We start from the raw sequence: 23,714 nt of genomic DNA, 5'->3' as shown, positions 1-23,714 counted from the left end.
AACATTTCTTGGTGATGAGGATGAGAACCCCAACACCTCTGTCCAAGATTGTTGTGACTTATGAGCCCTTATACTTACACTGGGAGTGCCACATTCATGTCATCACATTCTAGATAGTGACCTAGTTTGTTTACAAGCACTTTGTGGAGGGTATGGAATTCTCTTACCTCTCCAATAGGTTCTTCATCCTCAAACTCGTCTAAGGAGTCCAGAGTTGGTTGCTCTTCCCCATGCTTGCCTCTTAGTCTTCCATCCATCCAATCCTTCAAGTCTTTCAATAAGCTTGGGTTGCCTTGAAGCAAGGAGCCAATGGAGATTTGGACTTGTTGTGGTTATCCTAGGAGAGGTCTTTGGCTAGGTTTCACTACTTCTTCTAGTACATACCCTCTTCTTCTATCTAAATGCAGTTGTCGTGGTTACCCTCGGAGAGGTCTTTGGTTACGACTCACTACCCACTTCAAGGTATTACGTATGGGTCAATTCACTCTTCACAATGAAGGCTAGTGTGAATGTGATGCACTTTTGTGAAACTCGTGCCAATAATCATTTTTGTGAATGTCATGTGTCATTCACGCTTTCTTACAGACCATGAGTTTCCTCCTTTGTCCTTGCAATGTTAGTTTTTCCTAAGGCTTAGACCTCTGCCTTCCACTTAAGTTAATGCACACATGGTGTCAAGGCTTCTCTCAACTCCCACCTATTTCTTATCAATTTCTCTTTTCCACTCAATCCTCCTCAGTCAAAGTTCTTCTCTCACAGCTTACAAGCTCCACTCATTGCCATGTCTTTCATATACATCATAGATGAGCTATTTAGTCTTCGACTTAGGCTACTCTAACATGGCTTGAAAAGTGCTAATGAGCCATGGTTCTGGCAACAAAAAAAAACATTGGCCTAGAAAATTCATGGATCTGGAAAACTCCATGAGCTGAAGAAAACGAGTCTCGTTCAGTCAGGGAATCAATAATAGTTGTGGAAGGTTCCTTGGGGAAGGGATGAGCATCCCAAGGGAGAGGAAGTCCACCAAAAGCACGGGCTATAGTGGAAGCAGGGCCACATGACCTGGGCGACACTTAATGGCCGGAAGGTCTTGGTACTCTTTGATTCAACCTCAATTTGGGTGTAGCCATTTTCTGAGAAACAGGACGTCAGTAATGCAACCTTGTTCGCAAACAAAGGCACCTTGCAGAACTCCTCCCTGGTTGGTCTACTAAAGGCAATTCTATAAGAAGGGTAAGGGCCTGGAGGGAGGAGGCTACTAAAGAGGACCAAAGCTGAAGGTCCACATCTGAAAGAGGGCAATTGAGAGTGACCATGGTCGTGGGGTGTTTGGAGCAGCTGTCATGGAGTCGTTCCGAGGGGAAGGAAAAAGGGATAGAGCTGCACAAGGAGGGCAGGGAGGGGAGCACGGTAGCGTGAAGGGGATGGGGGAGATGAAGGCCTGTGCACAGGAAGAGGCAGAGTTGTACAGACGAGTGCATTAGCAGGGGGAGGGACAGCTCCAGTTATAAGCAACAGATTGTTCCAACTATTATGGCAAACAGGTAGTTCTGGCCCCCCTTATCGACAACAAGGTTCTCTGCCCAAGCACTATGAACTGCCATTGAGGCTTAGTGTTGATATGAATATTATACAAAGCTCTCAAACATGCACTATGCTGCCAACGTTAAGACTTGTACCCTTGAGAAGATTTTAAGAAATCAAGCAAAAATATAAGGAGTAGACTGCTCTGCTGAAGTATACATTCATGAGCTTCAAGGTACCTTCCCCAAAACTCAAAGAGAATGCATCAGCTCTGTCAGACTCCACAAAACAACTGCTGTAAATCATCACTGAATTGAGCTCTCCAATCAAACGTCTAGAATCAAACACGGTGATTTTTTTTTCGCAAATGACAACTGGCTTGGTTTTTATTTTCCCACAGGTGCATGACAGTTGGGAATGCCCTTTGAACTGGCATTACTTGACATGGAATCTTGGCTTGCCCAAACAACCGAGAATGCCAGTCCAAAAACCTTGGTGCTACTGCACCATAAACTGGTCTGCATTATCGTATATGCTGTTTTTTCCCGCAAAATTGATGCTTCTGCACCATAAACCCGTCTGTAGTCTGTATTGTCAGAGCACTTTTATTGTGTACACTGCTCTTGGAGCATGCCCAATATTAATACAAGGTATAGAGTGTTGCTTTCTGCATGGCACCTTGAAAATTTTTACATGGGCACTGCAAAAATTTCAAGATAACCCTTCACTCTCAAAATGTCTTTGCCTTTGACAGTTGGGTGCTCTGCTTTCGTACCGCATGTGATGGTTCAGCATTTACCTTGTCGCCATCAAAATAGATCTGGCTGTGTATTGAAGGGTCCTCGCCTGTCAGCGGAGGGCACATCTTGGCCACCCAACAGGGATGGACGGGCAATCTAACCCATCCAACTATGTCCCATGATATATATTCAGATTCATCTGGTCTTATGACGGTATATATATATGTCCCATGATTTGACTTTAAAGAGTCGCTTCTTAAATTGTACTCAGGTTTAATATAAGCACGAAGGCAGCCCTGGCCCCCAAAACGGCCAGGAGAAGGTTGCACGCTGATCTTATCGGGATGTTTAAATGGCACGCGTACAAAACATGCACTCAGGTATAGAAGAAGACTAGAGCAATGCCTTGTCACTGTTGTGGACCTTCCTCATACACGTAACACTTCGAATACGTGACCGAGTCTGCAAGATGCAGACGAAAACTTACGTCTCAAAAGTGATCCCCACAAGAACAGATTCCATACTCAAACTGATGGAAACGGTACGCATCTCTTAGAATAATCTGCCGCCTTTCAATTCTGGATATTATTTTACTTGCAGTGTGGCAGTCGTTACAAACACGGAGATTTTTCCGGACCCGAATAGTTGTACCTTCAGGTGTAGAAAGGATCCCAAAAGCTATGGCTAATCTTTCAGAGTGCCCACACAAAGCATCTTCCTTATCCTTTGCTGACAAGGGCTCCAAAACTAAACCTAATTGGGGCATGTATCCCTCTTCCTTCATGTGTCCCCTTAAACTTTCAAGCTTTGCATACACACTGTCACTCAGTGGATGGGTTTTATCACCCACTATGAATTCATGGACGCTTTTGTTGACCTCAATCCAGGCTTTGCCTGGCTTCTTCCATACTCCGACACCTTTTCTTAGGGCTTGTATTTTCTTGGCATCCTCCCACATGCAAGCATCAGCATAGATGCTTGACATTAGCAGATACGCAGCAGTACAGTTGCAATCCAATGCATGAACCCTATCAAAGCACTCTCTTCCTAGCGCCACATTGCCATATGTTCTAGAAGCCCGTAGTAGAGTTAACCAACCAGTTATATCAGGTGGCATTGGCATTGCCTCAAGTACCTCTTTCGCTTCATTCATGTGTCCTGCATGGCCGAGTAAGCCAACCATACAGTTGAAGTGCTCAATTCCTGGTTTAATACCATGGTCTTCTTTCATAGACCTAAAGTACCATTTGCCTTCCTCAATGTTCCCTGCATGACTACAAGCAGCAAGAGCACTGGTATATATCAATGCATCTGGCTTCAAGCCTTGTTGTTTCATTTTCTCAAGGCACTCCTTAACCAATCTGCAATCCGCAAATTGAGCATAGCCCGCCATCATTCCACCCCAAGACACCACTTCTCTTACAGTCATCTTATCCAATACATGGCGTGCTTCCTCCAGCCCCCCACATTTGCAATAGGAATCTACAAGGGCATTGGCTACAGATAGATCTGATTCTAAAAGGCTTCTAAGGATCAGGTCGTGCAGTGACATAACCTGGCCTAAGGCCCCTATATTGCCACATGCTTTTAAGGTGCATAGGAACGTGATGCGATTTGGCTCAAAGCCCTCATGTTGCATTCTCTCAAAGAGCTCTAGTGCCAATAGACCATGATCTTCTTTGGCATACCCAGAAATCATGGCATTCCATGATACTACACTTCGAATTGGCAAATTATTGAACACTTCACGAGCCTCCTTCAAGTCCCCACATTTGGCATACATGTCAACAAGCGTACTCCCTACATCCACGTCTAGATCAAGTTTTCTATTAATAATTTGGTCATGTAATGATTTGCCCTGTGATATTGCACCTATGCTAGCACATGCATTCAAGAGGCACAAAAAAGCAGCTTTGTTAGGTCTTGGGCCTTCCTGTTGCATTCTCTCAAAAAGCCTTAAAGCATTAGCCCCGTGGCCATGCCGAACATACCCTCTTAGCATTGTTCCCCATGACACTATATCCCGATTTGATAAGTCTTCAAAAACATGACGCGCCTCCTCCAGGTTTCCACATCTAGTGTACATGTTGAGAAGGGTGTTTCCTATGACCACATCTGACTGAAGCCCACTTCTAATGACCTGATCATGTATCAGCCTGCCATGTTCTAAGGCTCCAATCTCTCCACATAACTTCAAGGTGCACGAGAACATAAATCTCCTTGGTTTAAACCCTTCCCTTTGCATTTCCTCGAAAAGTTCAAAAGCTGGAGCAACATGCCCATGCCCAGCATAGCCAGAAATTAATGCATTCCAAGATTCGATGTTTTGTTTTGGCAATTTTTGGAATAATTTATGGGCCTCCTCCATACTTCCACATTTGGAATACATGTCAACCAATGCATTGCCTACCACCACATCTACCTCAAGACCTCTGTGAACAGTTTGTTTGTGTATCAACCTGCCTTGCTTCATGTCTCTGATGCTGCCGCATGCTCTCAAAACACAGAGGAATGCAAAAGAGTCTGGAATTATACCCTCTTCCTGCATTTCAAAGAACAACTCAAGAGCTACGGCATTCTCTCCTTGCGAAGAGTATGCTGAAACGATGGCCTGCCATGTGGAAACACTTGGATTTGAGATCTTGCGGAAAACTTGAATGGTATCTTGCAGCCTTCCGCATGTGCCATAGAGCCAGATGAGGCAGTCCCCTGAGGAGACCAATGAGTCCACTCCCTTGAAAACCATATTGAAATGCAGTTGCCTGACAGCGGCGAGGTCATTGGTATCAGTGCACCTCTGCAGAAGGGAATGGCTGAGTTCCCATGGTGAGATCTCATCGTGCACATCATGCATGCATTCTGAAGGTACAAATGTCTCATCCTGGGGTTTCAATTCACGCAATTTGCTATGTTCATAAGATCGCTGCTCATCCATAGCCATGACACCAGGGCTCCACAATGAGAAGTTCTTCTCGAGTGTGGTTAAGTGCAGCCGAGTGGGATCAGTAACAGGGGGAAGGCTTGTTTCTGTACAGTGAAAATCCTTGGAGCCATCGTTCCAAAGGCTATTATTCTGTTCAAACCCTGGGAATTCCTTGTTGTTGTTCCAGCAGTCAAATTTTGGGCATACCTGCTCTGCTGTTTCTCTCTGCAGGGACATTAGGGTTCCATTTCTGCTCGAGCCAGAGAGATAAAGCTCTTCTTTAAAGCGCTGTTCCTGGGAACAAAAGGGCAAAGAGCAGACAATGCTGTGCATTAAGGGAGTCGACATCTCTTGCTGTTTAGCTATGGCGATCGAAGGGCAGTCGAATCACGGCAGCATGCTCTGTGGGAATCCAAAAGGAGTGCTCCAAAAACAAAGACAAGCCCTTACAACAAATTCATAGCCCTTAGAATAAATTCATAACTAAATAAGACAAGATTAGGTTTTTTTAAAGTATCCTATTTCAAGTGAACTAAATATATATTTAGGTTTAAAAATATACAAATAAATTGAATCAAAGAAAATGCTGTTATCTTTATTGCAACAAATTCATACTATCTAATTGTTATATTATAAACTAATTAAATAAACTACTTTAAGTATTTCTAATTGAATGACGATAATTTTCTTTAAAATGTGAAAACTCTCTCTCTATCTCTCTCTCCATTCATTTTACACATCCAACATGCCATCACTATGCCCACCTTAGGTCTAGATTTAGCTATATTAAACTCCTAATTATTTCCATCTATCCCCCCAAACTCTTAATAAAAACCTTTTTTTAACCAATCAAAATGAGGACAACTCCTCAATGTGTATGATCCTAAAGCTTGTCATTATCTCTACTATGACTTATCTATACCACTAATGTCCACCATGGATGTTGTTTTAGACCTCATCATGCATGAGCATTTCTATAAAAGGAGCCCTCTTGCTCTCTCTTGTACACTATTCACCATTCATGTGATGAACATTTGATCATAGCTTTGCTTAGATCAAGCTTCCATAGTTCATGTAACTTAGTGTTCTCATACTAGTGTATCTTTCCTCATGCTTATTTGTTTGAATTGATTGTTAGTCATGGAATCCTAATCCAATCATGTTATTGATAGCAATATATTTCTTTAGTAATCTTAATTAAAGCTCCTGATATGACTAATACTTGTCATGTGATAGCACATTTTGGTGTCTCTCTATGACCACTTCTTTATAGTGATATATTTCTTTAGTAATCTTAATTAGATCTCTTGGTATGACTAATACTTGTGATGTGATAGCACTTTCTTGGTTTCTCTCTAATGGCCACTTCTATTTGTATCTACTTACACATTTTCCCTCCTCTCTTGCAATTTAATACTTGTGCATTTAACAAGGTCACAAGTGAGGAGCATGAGCATATAGATTTGTGAGATCCTAAATCTTTTGTTTCCATTGTTGGGATCTCATCAAATTCAAGGGAGAAGGAGAGGAGCTTTACTTCATAGTCATCAATTTTGGGACTTCTTCCAAATTGATGTGGGCGATTCAAAGGCACTACAAAGCCTAAATTAAAGCAACCAAGATCGTTCTCAATGGGGGTGTATTATGTGAGTAATCTTCTTCACACGTGGGAGGTATTTCACAGTTTTGATCATATCTCTCAAACTATGAAGAATTTTAAGGTGCCTTAAAAAGCAAAGTTCTATTAATTTTTGATAGCTTTTCAATGAGCCTATGTATACCACTTTTTGAGTTTATATACATAATATATTAACCTCATCAGACTGTGTGGAGAGGCCTAAAGATGTCTCAAAATGTAACTTTTTGGGTCATGTAATTGAGCACCACAAAAGGAGATATGTAGATTGTGTGGATAGGGCCAAAGATGACTCAAAATGTAACTTTGTGGGTTACGTAATTAAGCACCACCAAAGGAGATATTTTGAAATTGATATATGCAATTGGAAGTTCTAATAAATGTCTTTATTCAGCACCTTGGATTGTTGGTAAGCTCGAGCTTGACAAGTAGAAGTGGGCATTCACAATTGATGTGGAAAGGCTTCTCAAAATTGCTATTTTTGTTGGCACCTAGCTTCACAATTTTGGCTTTAACTTTTGCAAATGAAGGAATTTTGGAGTGCTTCAAGAAACAAAATTGTAATACTTTTTAAAAAGGTCTTTGGGCATCATTTTTTGAGTTCATATGCAATAGGCATTTACCTCTGAGACAGACTGCAGAAGGGGTTACTACAATAAGAAAGGAGTACAAACTACCTTGCTTGGTATGCTTTATACAAAGGTGATATGTGTGGTTGATTTGTGTGTTGGTAAAGCCAATGGAAGGCTTCAACCTATATATGAATTGGCTCAAATTTGAAGGAGATCGATCTTATTCTAAGGGGAGGTAAAATCCTATTCATGGCTCAATGTTTCACCCAAATCTTCACATTCAACCCAATCAACCCTTCTAACCCTCCCCTACCTTGTATGTGAATCTCATGGTGAGTCAAAAGAGTTTCCATCAACAATAAATTGTATTTATTTTCGGTGCCGAGGGATTTGGAGAACTCTTACAATCAACTCAACCTCTTATTCTTCCTATCAAAAGTATGAGAGATAATTTGGGATGTACATATATTAGTATTGTTATAATTTCTTAGAGAAAGAGAAATGTGTTGTTGTCCCCAATGTATAGATACTCTCATTTGCCCAAGATATTTAGGGACATTTTATTTGAGAGGAGTTTGAATATTTTCATATGCATACAAGTCTTAGATTAGCCATATTGTTTACCCTATGTATCAAGTTGATATACAAGTAAGGGGTGGCATATATCTTAGAGAAAATAATAGGGTGTGATTATTATTTGGGTTTTCTTTCTTCTCGTCTTTCTTCTTCCTCTTATCATCCACACACATTCTTTAAGCCACTTCCTTAAGCCACAATGGGAAACATTCATGTGTTTTATGGTAGCCCTGGGGAAGATACATACCTAAGGGAGTTTAAGGGGGCTTATATTAACAATGGTGACATAAAGCCTAAGGGGTGTGGACATAAGATGTTGCCTTCATTTTTAGAGGGAAGAGCTCTTAAATGGTAGAGGGAAAAAATGAAGAATTGCTAAGGATTGGGATAAGCTATGTACTACAATGTTAGATGAATTCCTTCCAGAGGAAAAGTATTATCCCTTGATTGAGGTCTCACAACACTCACAAAGTTTTGACTCTATGAAGGGCTATGGTGAAAGAACCACTAAGTTGAGGGAGTGCATTCAACCCATTTATAAAGGTCAGCAGTCATAGTCATGGTTGGGATTGATGGGTTGATTTTGTAACATTTTATCACTAGATTGAAGCCTAGGATAAGATAAATGGTGAAGTACGAAGGTGCTTAAAACTTAGAAGGTGCTTAAAACTTAGAAGGAGCCATGAAGACAACTATATGCCAAGAATCAAGTTTTGAGGAGGAGGATGTAGACTTATCAAAACCTCATGTATTGCCACTTTTGCCCACACCAATGGCTACACCATCTTATTCTAATGCTCTTAAAGTGGTTACTTTAATGAACCCAGAACCAATTCCCAATGCACTTGATGCGGTGGTATCTCAACTCATGGCAAAGGACCAATTGTGGGTTGACCTTCTACAAGCTTGTAAAAATGGGCCCTCCCCGAGGGCAAGTAGATGTAACAAACACGGTAAGAAATCATAGCCCTCTTAATCTTTCTTGCATGACATGCTATGGGTGCCAAGATAAAGGGAATCATCAAAGAGATTGTTCTAGAAGAGAGCTTCTTCTTCCTCATATCCTGTAAATTGAATAGATGTTACTAAGGAAGAATGTGTTATTGAGATAAAGGTAAAGGAAGAACGTGTTGTTGTTGAAGAGATAAAGGTAAAGGCATTGTTTATGTATGTGCTCAAGTGAAGAAACCCACAAAGGACAAGGATGTAGAAGCCTCTTCAAAAGAGAAAAGTGAAGGAAAAGGGTGAAAGCAATGAAGTTCAAAGAAGAAGAAGGCACTTGTGGGAGTTTTGACTTTGGCCTCTCCAAGGGTGAAGGGCATTGTTCCATTATGGAAGATATGGGGATGCAGAAAGAAAATATCACTTATGGCCAACTTATTGTATTAGCCCCTTCTTTGAGGAGGGAGATGAGAAGTGGAATTGATGTTAGAAGGATAAAGAGGGATATGCCGTGGAATCGATGGTTCTACAGTCAATGTCATTTCTAAAGGTTTAATGGAAACATTGGGGCTTAAAAATAGTCACAAGGCTAATGTTACCCTAGGGATGGAAAAGAAGGCAAGTGTGAAACATGAAGAAGTTGTCGCTAGTGGGGTGGTTTCTGTCATGGGAGTATTATTTCCAAACTATCAGAGGGCTCAAACTTCTTATCCTATCCTTCTTGGAAGGCCTTGGTGTCCATGCAAGGGAATATTAGAGTGAATGGTACATGGCCATTGGTAAGAATCCCCCCAAAAGAAGAAAATATTTATCTCACCTTCTATTGTTGTTGTTTCAAAAGTGAGAAGAGTGAAGAAGATAAGTATGGATACTCTTCAGACTACACAAGAGGAAGTGACATGGACACAGAGGTGGATGAAGACAATGAGGTGGACTTGCATGCACTTGAGGTGATTCCAAGCCTTTGGGCTCCAAATGATAGGCACTATCTTTCTAATGATGGAGAGATCAAGAATTGACTTCGACCCATTTAGCTAGGAGACATGATCATTGATCATGAAAGGGAAAACTTCCTCTCTTCTTTTCATCATTATGTTCATCTTATTGTTGTCAAATAAGTCACAGTGGTGAAACATCAAGTTGATTTATTGAATAGGACACAACTAGTATTATGGCATTACATATAAACTCTAACTTCTCACTAGTTGTACAGTAGGAAATTGACAAGCTTCTTCAAGTTAGATTTTTTTTCCCTGTGGAAAGAGTCTGATTGGGTTTCTCCTATTATAATCTCTATAAAAAAGAATGAAAAGTTAAGGGTATGTGTGGATTTTAAAAATTAAATGTGTGACTCAGAAGGATCACTACCCTATGGATCAGCTACTAAAGATAACCTTCGCAATAACATGGGGTACTTTTACCTATCATGTGATGCCTTTAGTTTTATGTAATGCTCATGCTACATTTCAAAGGTTCATGAAGAGGGTGATGCCTTTTTGGTTTATGTAATGCTACCACTACATTTCAAAGGTTCATGAAGAGGGTGTTTAAGCCTTTTATTGGTCACTTTGTGTATGTGGGGGAAGGTTTATTCAAGGCTTTTCTCAAATTTCTCAACACCAATTTCTTGAAGAAGGATATACCCTTTTATCCTATGATGATAATTCATATGATGCATTTGAGAAGCTTAAGGTAGCACTCACTAGTGTACCTGTTCTGAGTTTACCTAATTGGGAGAGAGAGTTTTTAGTGTACACAGATGTTGCTTTGTAATCTGTTGGGAGTACTTTGAGCCAAAAGGATGGATAAGGGCATTAGAATTTGTTAACCACTTTGTTCGTTAACATGGTTTCACCTGTGCGACCTACTGTAAAGTGCCTTTGCCATCTTACTGTTATGGCTCACCCTAACTCTCCTTGAAACACATCCAAAAAGAGATTACCTGGTGAACCGCAACTATCGTGAGGATCTTTCTAATGGCCGAGCTCATAACCCTTGAGGTCTCCAAGCTCTACAACTCCTTGAGAAGCAATTCCACCGCGTCTCCCATGAGCGTTGTCACACTGTCATGTTGCACTATGGGTCCTCGTCACTCCTCTCACCTCACTTCACTCACACACACTCACTAGCATGCATTAGGGAGAGAGATTAGCAAGAGGATTAGCAAGAGCAAGACTCAATTGCACAATGGGAGAGTCCCTTGTATTATGAGAGAAATTCACTTATATACATGGCCATAAGTGTTCACACTCACTTAAATTATGGCCGACCGAGCACTTTAGGCTCATAAGAGGCCTAATGCTATTACAGTGACTACTCTCTTAATATATCCATGAAGTAAATCACTTAGGACTTCATCCTAACTTGCTACCACACGCTCTTGAAGAAGGGAATTGCCATAAACCGTCACACCATTAACGGGCGCCCGTCCAAGTTGTAGCTTTGGACACTATTGCTTCATATCTTGAATGTATGACCCTTTGGTATATTTACCATGACTCCCTGATGTAAGATAATGATAGTAGCTCTTGTTAATCCCAGAATTGGATTAACATTCCCCGCTTCCTGATGGTGATCACGTCCGCACGATCGCATTGAAGACCTTTGTGTGGGGAGAATGAACAAGCTTTGTCAATGGCTTTGATGTTGAATGACGTTCAATGGTCTTTGTTTCTCTAGAAGGAATAAGAAAAGCTAGTTAATGAATGAAGAGGTTAGTGGTGAGATTTCCTAAAATGAGGTGGGGGTTTTTGCGAATGATTGTATTTTTATATTTGTGTGAGCTCTTTTTTTCTTCTTCTTTTTTTACTCACTTTGTTTTTAACAATCATTAGCAAGGTTACATGTGATTTTTGTTAGTGGGGACACTAAGAGATGTTAATAATGGGAGAGAAGAGAGAGAAGGATCTGAAGGAATGTAGACTTAATCATCAAAATGAGATGATGATTCTCAGTTCCTCATTTGATTCATTGAAGCGACATTCATCATTTAAAGGAATTGGCTTGTGATGATATCCCTTTATGTGGCAGGATATTGTCAAATGTTGTTGAGTAGGACCTGATCATGTCTTCTTCTGCCCATGTGCTTTTTATGTTTTTATGCATATTTAAGTGCTCTTATGAAGCAGATTTACATGAAGTACAAGAATTGAGTCATATAGACTCTTATTGAACTACTCTGTGTTGAAGTAGCCACTTGTTGGTGAGGATTGAAAGAATTACGTCGACTTGCGAGGATAATATAGAGATCTTTACATGAAGTACAAGAATTGAGTCATATAGACTCTTATTGAACTACTCTGTGTTGAAGTAGTCACTTGTTGGTGAGGATTGAAAGAATTACGTCGACTTGCGAGGCTAATATAGAGATCTTTACTAGGGATTGAAAATCATTGAGTTGTGAAGATTATGGTGTCGTTTGGAGAGGTTTGTAATTTGAAGTAAAATCCCAGGTGATGGGTTGTACTATTGACCAGGCTTCGGCCATGGTTCCGCCCACCATGGCCCTCCCATCCAGAAATGTACCTGGAAGTTATCGATGGTGAGGCTTTGGTGCAAATGTTCTCCGGTGCTTGCATGAGTATGGATATGTACTCACATGGAGCAGCTGCTACATTAATTTAGCCAAAAGAATAGTAAGCAATAAGCTTAATAAACATATAGTGGCTATTGCGTGATATTGTTTAATCCGTGATGGGGCTTAAATCGTGATAGTGCTGGTTCTTAAGACGTGAGATGGAACTCCGTGAATTGTAATTTCGTGCCATGAATTTGCAAGTTTTGACCTCGAGGTTTTTTTTAAATTATGGGTCATCTAGTCATGATTTGCAAGCAACAGCTCCATGTGCACTCATTTCTCACTTCCAAAGGGGTGACAATAGCATTGTTATTTTGTTCTTGATGTGCTCCTAAGTCTCTGTATTGATTCTTGAATTTTCTTGAACAGACAAGCTCTTGTGTTGGTGCTGAATGCACGACGAGAGTGGTTGAGGGATTTTCTTGCTATTGCTTAGGCCTACATTCTTGTGGAACTATAGGGGAAGTTGTTGGGGTTGAAGTCGGTGGTGAGGTTTTCTTCACATTGTTTGATTTTGGCAACCATATGATGGAATTACTATCATGGTATCCTTGTTGTCTCATTGAAGTACATGCACAAGCACCCATCTTTGACGAACACTGTAATTTGGTTGCCGATGTGCTTAGTGTTGAGGCTTTCTTCTTTGTGCAAGCTTAGGGGACTTTGCGATGTGCTTGGGGACCCAAGCTTTGGTATTTCTTTGGTAGTACCCTTATGCTTGTAGTAGTGTTTTTGGTACCTACACTTGTTGCATTGGTGGAGTTCTTTGAGGAACTCGCATAGGCTTTTGTTGTGGACGGTGTTGTGGAGTACTCTTCTTCTTCCTTGGCCTCCTAGTGCTGCGTTGAGGAAGAGGTTTTGACTGTCGAGGCACCCAAATTTTTTTGGCACCTTCATAGTAGCCTTGAGCTACAAGTAGTTGCTTCTCCACCCACATTTTGATACTATTAAGATATCGTGATTGTGGGAGTCTTGGTGGAGTTTTCTTTAGGGTTGATGTGGAAGGTTTGGGGCCTTCCTTGACTTTGGCTGGTGCTGAGGTTGCAGGTTTGAGACTCATTGGCATTGTTGATGATGAGGTTAGAGTCTCTTGTGGATTGGTTGTTGATGATGAGGCCTTTCCTTTGAGTTCCCTGTTAGAGATAGATGGTTTGGCTGTGGGAACTTCTTCAGGAATAGATGTTGATTGCGAGGTTCTAGCATTGAACTTCGTAGGTGAGGATGGGGTTGAAGGAGTAGAGGCTTTATCGGAGTTGGTTGTTGATGCAGATGGTAGGTCATTGTGTAGAGGAGCTTTTGTGGAAGAGGCTTGTATCCTTTTGCATTCAGCATCATAGATATCCATTAAAGTTGGATCCTCTCCTGGAAGTATGGTATTGTCAACTTTTTTATCCAGTTGACCATCATGATGACTCTATTGCGCTAGCAAAGCACAGTGGTGCTTGGGTAGCAATAGTCCATTTATGCCCCAAGATTAAATCTGCTTCCAACAAATACTCAACCACAAAAAACTTGCAAGTGAGGGGGTTAGTTTCAATATACATTGTATGTTCAAAGTACCCCAAACATCGCATGTTCAAGTCTTGTGTAAAGTTAATCCTTTCAGGATGTGCCCTGAGTGTGGTTGACCGCACAAATCCCATAGCTCAAGAGTCATGAGATTGTGTTCTCATGTTGGATAAAGTTGCGCTTGAGCTGTGGTGATTTTATTTGAAATGTCCAGTCCAACTAGAATCCTAGGGATCTTTTCTGTAAGATATGCTGGAAGTTCCAGATCGTGCAAGGTTTCTTCCTCCTGGTAGTTGCAATTTTACATTGCTTGCATGAGTGTTCAAGGTGACTGTTTGCATGGATTCATCTATTGAATACAACGATTCACCTATCCAAGTTCCACCAAGGATGACATCATACTCAAGGGAATCTAGGATAACATGGAATGTAAATTCCATATCGCCATCGTTTGTTTGAGTAGTGTATCTAAAGTAACCTAGAACTTCAATGTTTTGTCCACTGGCTACTCTTGCAAGACTATTGCTTTTGCAAGGATGAGTTTAGGTTATCCCAATGACGCCCAAGTGTCTATTGTCACGATGTTATAACTAGCTCGAGGGTTAATCAATGCGTGTTTGTAGTTAACATCATTGCCTGTAGGGAAATCCATACCATGATAGAATCTTCCAAAGGAACCATGGATGTTTCAGTTATTGACTCGGTTTCAGATCCCATTTCTATTTCATATTCCCATTCACTTTCATCCTCTGTTTAGGTCTCAGCTTTTTCAAGAGTACCCAATGCATACACTGGCACACTTGGCCCTCTGTTTGGAAACTTGCGAATCCTCACAGTCCTGTTTTATGGAGTTCACTATGTCCTTGTATAACTCAAGTTGAGCCATTAAAGGTGCAAGTGCTAATGTGATGTTGGCTTTATCACATGAGAGAAGAGCATTCCTCCGAATGAGGTTTTGAGAGACTTTTAATCTTGTAAGGGAATTTTCGAATTCCTAACGTGCTTTCTCAAGCCTATAGTTCATACAGTCTGTTTCAAATGACTCTTCTATAGAAAATATGTCTTCCTCTTGAAAGGGGAAGCGGTACTCTTCTAGGCTTTGTATCTTGGTTGCTCTTTAGGATTGGCATTATGAAGCTCAATCATAACCGGTGACCCTATAAGACATTCAACCAAGCTAAGCATGCTCTCTTGAGCTTGCTTTTTGCATTTCGCATATGTCATGTGATTATCATTATCCATTTGGGGTGGTTGGGTGGGTTCTAGTTTCTTGATTGGTCTATGTGGTGCATTGAGCGAAGAGTAAGAACTTGTTTCATCCTCACTTAGCGATGTACTAGAACTTGTTTCATTCTCTGGCTTGTCAGTTTTTCATTATGTTTACCCATGCAACGAGATCAAATTTTCTTTTGGGTTTTCGTATCCTGTGTCCACGTATGGGTGTTGTGGTTTGTATTGTGTCTTTTGAGATGGATGCTTCTACATCATGTATAGCTTTTGGCTCTTTTGTGTTTATGTCCCCTTTTGGGTTTATGCCTCTACAGACTTCTTTTCCTTGTCTTTTAACTCGACCTTGGTTTCGATAGTTTTTTGTCCCCCCTTGTCTTTCTTGGTTTTAGAAGGTTTTGCTCCTTCTTTTGGGTTCTGTTTTGAAGCATGTTCTTCTACCCATGTTGAGGTGTTGTCTTTTACATTTTTTTAAAAACTGTTTCTTGTGCCTTGGCTTGTAAGAGTGTAAGCACATTCAAGGGCACCGTGGACAACTGCCCGTTTTGTACACTTAAGATGTTAAGATTTGTATTTTGTGAGACAAGTTGCATTGAAGCAACTCGTCTTGGGCAATCTTGGAACATGTGATCAATCCCACATCGCTCACACATTGGTCGCAAGATGTCAGTGACTATGGGCATGGAAGTATTCCAAACTATGCAAGCTGCCAACTTGTGAGGTCCATGACAATAGAAACACTGAAGTGTTTGATTAACTGCCTCCTGATCAGTTTCTACCCTTAGGACTGTTTCTGTTTGGTGCACGAGAGATGGAGGTTTTGAGTCTATTATGGATGAAGTGGGAAACTTTTTAGTATCATGGTCAAAGGTTTTACAATATATGCAGTATAAAAGGATAGGTGTCTTGTATGCACAATGAGGATTGGGATGGTCATAGTGATTGCATTCGTCGACACAAGGCATTTTGCTCCTCACTTTTAGAGGCATTAAGGATGTCTGGGTTTGAAATTTTTCATCCTCTCTTAGAGATGTTTGCTATAAGGTTTTAAGCAAGGCTGCATAAAATTCAAGGAATGTCAATTTAAGATCGATCTTTCTTTTGCCATTGCTTCACTTGGTTTAGATGAGGAACACCTCGTAGCATGCTCATCTTCTAGCATGTTGTCATCTAAACGTATTGCTTCTTTACAACATTGATCGAATGTTGGATTGGATACAATGATCAAGTTATGTAAGCCGTTATTCTTCAAGCCCATCATGAAACATCTCCTCAATTGAACATTATTTAATTTTTTCCATTACTCACACAACGTGAGTCCAAGAGTTTTATCCAAAGAATAAAATCTCTAATGGATTCATTGGGTTGACGCTCAATTGAATAGAGTTCTGTTACTAGACTCCATCGATCACCTTGTCTGGAAAAGCCATGTATAAAGGCTGATTTCAAGGTTTTGAAGTTGGTCTTGATCGCCGGCATCAATGCGATAAACCATCAACTAGCTTTTCCCTCTAATCATAAGTTCAACGCATGTACCTTAGTGGGGCAGTTGGGATTTCCAAAGGCTTCACATCTCTATTCAAACATTCGAATGAATTGAACAAGGTTTGTTGTTCCGTCATATTTGCCCATACTTTTGGAAATTTGTACGGTCGTATTTCTGTATGAGTCACTGAGGCCGTATGTGAGTGCTCTTGTAGGAAGAGACTCAGTGAGTGCTTGGGCCACTCCCCTTCCTAGACTAGTCAGTATGTCCAAGGTGTGGGCATTCAGGAAAGGATTGGTACTTATAGGATTTGTGGGAATGTTAGGGCAAGGAACCAAAGCCCGATGGGATCGAAGTCATAGGGGGTGTAAAACATGATGACACGCTTGTTATAGATGAATCCAAAGTATCCAAAAATTGTAAAGGAGGAAATTGATAAGCTCATTGTTGCTGCTAACTTTATCTATGAGATTGAACATATGGATTGGTTATCACCCATTGTGATAGTGCCTAAAAAGAATGAAAAATTGAGAGTATGCGTCGATCTTAAGAAAGTTTCTTGTCCATATCACTAGAAGACCAACATAAAACTGCCTTCAATGCCATGTGGGGAACATTCGCTTTTACAAGGTTATGTCGTTCGGTCTTACAAATGCCCCGACAACCTTTCAAAGATTGATGTGCACCGCTTTTAAGGACTACTTTGCAAAAAAGATATATACAAGCCTTTGTATGAATAGCCGGCTTCCCAAGTTCTACGATCATGTTTGTCTAGTATTTAAGCATGGGTTTAATTTTCTTCCAATACACTTAAGCATTGGTTTAATGTATTATGTGAATTCTACATCGTCATCTTCTATGTTTACCCACTTCTCCAAGAAGGAAATCTGTGGCTTCCTATAAGAATGCCATAATCTCCGCCAAAAAACCCTCTGAATGTCAATCAAAATGCCGTAAGATTCCCAATGGGGTCTAAGAGTAGGGACAATCTGAATGTGTCCCAAGATAAGATGTATGGCATTCCGCATCATATAATTGAAAAAAGGCATGCTTTTCAAGGGGTTACAAGCATCCTTCCACACCCACTCACCGGGGTCCCAATACAAATGTCTGATAGCGCAGCCACCATACAACCAAAGGCTAACACTCTCTGTGATCATCCCAGGGGGGGTTCAACAAAAACGTGCTTAGTTTTATGCATAGGCTTTATGCATAAGGTCTCATGCATGCTTTATGCATAAGGCCTCAGTATGGTTTTATGCTTAAGGCCTCATGCATAGTGCTTTATGCATAAGCCTTATGCATAATGCTTTATGTTTAAATCTTTATTATGCATAAGGCCTCATGCATAAAGCATTATGCTTAAAGCTTTACGCATAAAGCCTCATGCATGCTTTATGCATAAGCTTTAGCATAGATTAATCATAGAGCTTAATCTATGCATTGAGCTCTATTCGTAAAGCTTAATGCATAGATTAAGCTCTATGCATGCATTCATAATGCATAGAGATCTATGCATAGATTAAGCTCTATGCATAGACCTCTATGCATGCATTAAGCTCTATACATGCATGCTTGATGTATAGTACCAGGGTATGGTTTAGTTTAGGCTAGCGTGGCTTGCATAGTGCTTTATGCATCATATAAGGCCTCATGCTTAAGGCCTTATGCATAGTGCTTTATGCATAGTGCTTTATGCATAAAGCCTCATGCATAAGGCTTCATGCTTATTAAGGCCTTATGCATAAGCTTTATGCAAGGCTTGTGTAACGGCTTGTATAAGGCTTGCATACACACCCACTAGGTTAAGAGAGGAAGGGATGTCGACATCATACGATGGCCCGCAGAAGTCAAGGAGGTTGATATTGTGGAATCAAGGGAAGAAGCAAGATTCGTATATATTGCCAAATATTTGACCTCTACAGAAGAAGCAGAGCTTATTGCTCTTCTCAATAAGGAATACAAGGATTGTTTCGCCTCGAACTATAAGGAAATTCAGGGGTACCGCTTGAGGTGGTACAACATACGATTCCAATTATGGAAGGATCACAGCCTACCAGGCAGAAACCATACCATAAGAACCAAGACTATGAGCCTCTTCTAAAGCGTGATAAATTTGAGGAGTGGATTCATTTATGGAAAACCATGAACACTCTTCCCCACACAAAAGCTTGGGACAAGGTTTGCAAAACTTAATGGGGTGGAAATTACCTCCATGTTCATGCTGAGTGTAGTATCACTCTTGGGAGTGAGCAGTGACTTTGAACATGTAGGAAGAAAACCACATAAAAAGCCTAAGAAGTATCTTTCCCCCATGGAAACGGGTCTTCATTGGCTTCGCCATGTCAAGGTCATGGATTTGTGGATTCACATGATACCTACTTGTAAAGATAGTGGGAAGCCAAAATAAATAAGATCACCCTTTAGGCTAATGTAGTGCCAATAAAGGCGATGAGGAGCCCACAAGATTTAATCAAGCCAAGCTCTACTATTGAGCCCACAAGCTTTAATCAAGCCAAGCTCTACTATTGAGCCACCATGTCGACCTACTAGGCACAAGCTTAATAAAGTCAAGGGTGAGGCAGAGAAGGAAGCCAATCTCAAAGAGATCCCCGAGCCTCAAGAAGAAGATCTAAGACAAGTGCCCGAGTACTTTTAAGTCCTACAACATTAGGGACAGAGTGGTATACACACTAAAAGAAATCAAAGAAGCCCAGGTGATGGAGAGGCTCATGCTTCATATGATGGCTCCATAGAGGTCAAAGAAGTAAATTTCACTGGCCCAGGTGAAGAACCTAATCTAGGCTTTATTGGCAAAGACCGCACCCTTGATCACGAAGGAGATTTGATAGCCTTGCTCAAGGAATTTTAGGATGTTTTTGCCTAGAAGTACACTAACATGAAGGGAATTCCTCCACAAGTGGTGAAACACACTATCCCTTGCTCAAGGAATTTCAGGATGTTTTTTTCTAGAAGTACGCTAACATAAAGGGAATTCCTCCAGAAGTGGTGAAACACACTATCCCTCTCCATGAAGGCACAAAACCATCCAAAGAGAGAGTCTATCACATGAATCCCAACATGAATCCCAAGTACAAATAAATGGTCAAAGAAGATCTAGATAAGCTCATTGATACAGGATTTGTGTATGAGATTAAGCATACCGAGTGGATATAGTGACCATTCCAAGAAGAACAGACCACTTAAAGTGTATGTTCACCTCAAAAAGGTTACTGTCACCACAGTTCTCCATCATTCAATTGACAAATCAAGGACACAACCAAATGCCTCATCAAGAAGGTGGCCCCCTATCACTGGATACTTGGAATGCTTTACAAGAAGGGTCAAGAACTAAGACCACAATGTAGCATAAACCTTCTTATCCCATGAGATTTTATCTTCCAAGTCCATCTTCTTTAGCAATCTCATTCTACATAAAGTGTGATTAGTCTTCTTGACCAATATCCATGTGTGCTACGTTTATAAGATGTGGTGACACAATGCTTGATAAAAATCTTATCTATCAAAAGGATGCCCACTACTTCATCAAAGAAATTTCTTACCTTGGTCAGACAATATCTCCTTTGGGAATCCAAAGTGTTTAATGCTTATTTCATACATGAAGTGTGCAATCTCCTTTCTTCATGAATTCTTGATAGGTCTTTCCTCATCCAAAGTGAGTAATGTTTATTTCATGCATGAAGCATGCAATCTACTCCCTTGATGAATTCTTGATAGGTCTTGCCTCATCCCATTTGGTAAGATACTCAACTACCTCAATAAAGTGAGTGTTACAAAGAGTGGCCACTCTTTGTAAGTGTTACAAAGAGTGGCCCAACACTCCCTATGGTGGATGATGTAGAAGTAGGTAGTCCCTATGGAGGATGATGTAGTATGTATTCCTTGTGGACAAAGTACATAATCATGTGGAGGATGATGCAAAAGTAGGCACTCCATGTCGATGAAGTATAATCTTGGGAGGGTTATGGATGGGATGTAGGTTTGTATAGGGTGAAGTGGAAGGTCATGTGGCTTTGGGATTGCTTATTGTTGGGGTTGGGTTTTGCTCCTAGGGATTTGCTTTGTCACCCTGACTACTAGAAGAATATGCCTCATCTACTTCGGATCTTCTTCTCTAGAGGGTTAGGTCTTGCGTTCTTCTGAGGAATCTTCAAGGTCATACTCTTCACTTGTAGGATTGTGATTTTGGAAAAAGGCATAGGCCTCTTATGCCTCGTTGATTGAGATGTCTTGTGGGTATGCCACATGGATGGTGTGAATGGTGGCATCTCCAATGGTGAGGGATTTCTCGAGGTAAGTGTAGACTATTTGATAATAATTGGGGAGGATGCCCTATGAGTTGTATTAGTTATTGGGCATGTGAAAAAGCTAGAAGTAGGTTAACTTCACTCCTCAGCATGAACAAGGGTCTTCGTGGTGGTGGTGACTACCATGATCGAGTAGATGAGACTCAGGTTTGTCCAAGGTAGTGGTGCCAAATATATTCAAGTCAAGAGCTTAACTTAGCCTTGGTAAATCATGTGTCATTGATTTCCTTTGAGCCATATACACCTCCCCAATGTGGGTGCGCTAGCTTATCTATCATGTCCTCAATCCATAGTCACACCGAAATTGTCCTTTGCTAAGGGGGTGAAGGTAAATCTTCCCTTTCCTGGATGAATGCAAGAATGATATAGCCTCAATCCATTGTCGCATTGACATTCTCCTTTGCTAAGGGGTTGAAGGTAGATCTTCCCTTGCCTAGATGAAGGTAAGAAGGAGATAGCTGGTGTGGTGATTCTCTCTCACAAAAGTGGATAAGGAAGACACTAATGGAAGATGGAAACCTAAAATTAAACCTATCCCTAACCTATCTAACATGCATCCATCAAGCAAGCAAGATTCATATAATACATGCAATCAAGAGTAAAGGAGAGAGGATCTCACAAGTATTCTATTGTTAGGGAATGAACGGTGTATCCACATACAGTGTGTGGGGTGATGTGCACATGTAGGGGTTTGTTTTAATTTTTAGGTTTTTTAATCATTACTATAGTAGATGTGTCTATATAATTGGTTGGAGTCATTACATTACATATATAGGATGGGGTTTTAAAGGTTAAGGCTTACCATGTAGACTCAATGAGTAAAGGTAGAGAGCTTCTTGCTAATACACAACAAAATCTTTGATGCTATTGCTACAAGCCTCATTGGTGTGCTTGTTTAAACTTTGGCCTTAGAATTGGCAAGAGTTGGTCTTTCAGCATAGCACACAAGGGTGTTGTAGGACCAATGTGACCCTTTGAGCCTGGGGGTCGCTTGGTAGTGCCAAGTAAGTGTATATGTGTGATGGCTCTCTTGGCTCCAAGACTGGATCTTCTTAGCTTTAAATTAACAAGGTTGCAGGCCACCACATGGGCTTGGTGATATGTCCACGAGCTTTTTTGACCACCACTTCATTGGTGGAGTTAGCACATGAGTCAAGGTGGAGTCAGCACGTGAGTCAAGGTGGAGTCAGCACATGAGTCAAGGTGGCACCATTTCTCACTACTCATGCTTAAACTATTTTTTGGGAGAACCATTGGAGGCATGGATTTAGGTCTCCACTCTATCCTGGATTTGACATTTGATGGGGTGATTGTAAATTCTTGGGGTATGATTTTCTTTAACCTTGGAAATGCAAATGTAGGGGTTTCCTTTTAAGAAGCCTCGAGCTTCAAGGCTTCTTAAAAGGGGTGATTGTAAATTCTTGGGGTATGATTTTCTTTAACCTTGGAAATGCAAATGTAGGGGTTTCCTTTTAAGAAGCCTTGAGCTTCAAGTAGCTTTGTTGGGATCCATCAAAGTATTTCTTGCTAGGGTGTGTGGCATTGGATGTTGTGGCCATCACTTGACTCTTTTTAGATTAGGGGGTTATTGTAGTGACAATTTTAGGCCCAAACAAAAGGGTTCTCCTCATAAAAGCTATGTTGACCTAGGTCTTTACTTTGGCATCACACTTGCCTTGGCTAGCCTAGGTATCCACTCCTTCTTAATGACCTCCCCTAAGGTTTGTTATGGTTGAGATTTGGGGGGTGGTATTCCTCTTTGTCTCGATAAGGTTTTGGATCTACATAATGGTTAAAGGGGGTGATTAATGCATCAAGATAAGAGGAATGTTAAGTGTTAGTGGTTACTTGAGATGATGATGTGTATAATTTGATGATAAGGCTTGGGATGTTGAAAGGATTCATGATGTCCTCATCCACCATTCTGTTGGACAGTTTGAGTGTCATAGTTCTTCTTGACTATGTAATCATGGCTACAATCCATCCTCTTCTGAGGATGATGCATTCTTTCACATAATATAACTTCCAAGATGAAAGTTTAGATCCAATGAAAGATTTTGCTTCTAAAACCACTGACGATGGTCATGGATTGGAATTTTTTTACCATAGTAATAATAGCAGATGGTGAGAGGGGGTCGGTAGCCTAATGAGGTCCACATCTCCCACCATGACAAGACATTATAACTAGCCTTAGTGTCAACCAAAAAGGCCACATAGCTTGATGGGCTTTATGAGGGATATCTAGCTCAAGGCAAGAAGGTCCCACTATTGTATTTGTCTCAGCCGCATCGTGAAGGTCTCGGGTGCATGCACAGAGATCTATATGAGGTCCATGCCTCCCATGACAAGTTATTGTGACTAGCCTTGGTGCCACATAGCTCGACAAGATTTATGAGGGATGTCTAGCACAAGAAGGCAAGAAGGTCCCACCATTGTATCTGTCTCAACCACATCATGAAGATCGGGTGATGTATAGAGATGTATGTTTGGGGTTCTATGGCCTCCTTGGTTCCTTTTTGATGACAAGCATTTACTTCAAATCATGCCCTCCATTTTTTTGTTGTCTACCTCTTGTTTCTCTTCCTTTTTCCTGTGAATTTGATAGAGCATGTCCTTGGTGAGAGGTCCATAGTAACATGCATAGTTTAGCTTGCTACTACAAGGCTTTCATCTA

General features: G+C 40.8%; 1 pseudogene across 1 annotated transcript; it reads right to left on the bottom strand.

Annotated features, from left to right (window-relative positions):
- Nucleotides 1-1,588: 1,588 nt before the first annotated feature.
- Nucleotides 1,589-5,640, bottom strand: LOC147636912 (pentatricopeptide repeat-containing protein At3g26782, mitochondrial pseudogene; annotated as a pseudogene). The gene has a single exon (XR_015266300.1). The product of XR_015266300.1 is annotated as a pentatricopeptide repeat-containing protein At3g26782, mitochondrial pseudogene (transcript).
- Between the last annotated feature and the right edge of the window lie 18,074 nt (nucleotides 5,641-23,714).

Source organism: Cibotium barometz, chromosome 7 (assembly GCF_041138505.1).
Source record: "Cibotium barometz isolate CiBa-2024 chromosome 7, ASM4113850v1, whole genome shotgun sequence".
In the NCBI taxonomy this organism is placed as follows: domain Eukaryota; kingdom Viridiplantae; phylum Streptophyta; class Polypodiopsida; order Cyatheales; family Cibotiaceae; genus Cibotium; species Cibotium barometz.
Note: the sequence above shows the minus strand (reverse complement) of the source record. Positions and strands in the feature narration are given on the sequence as shown.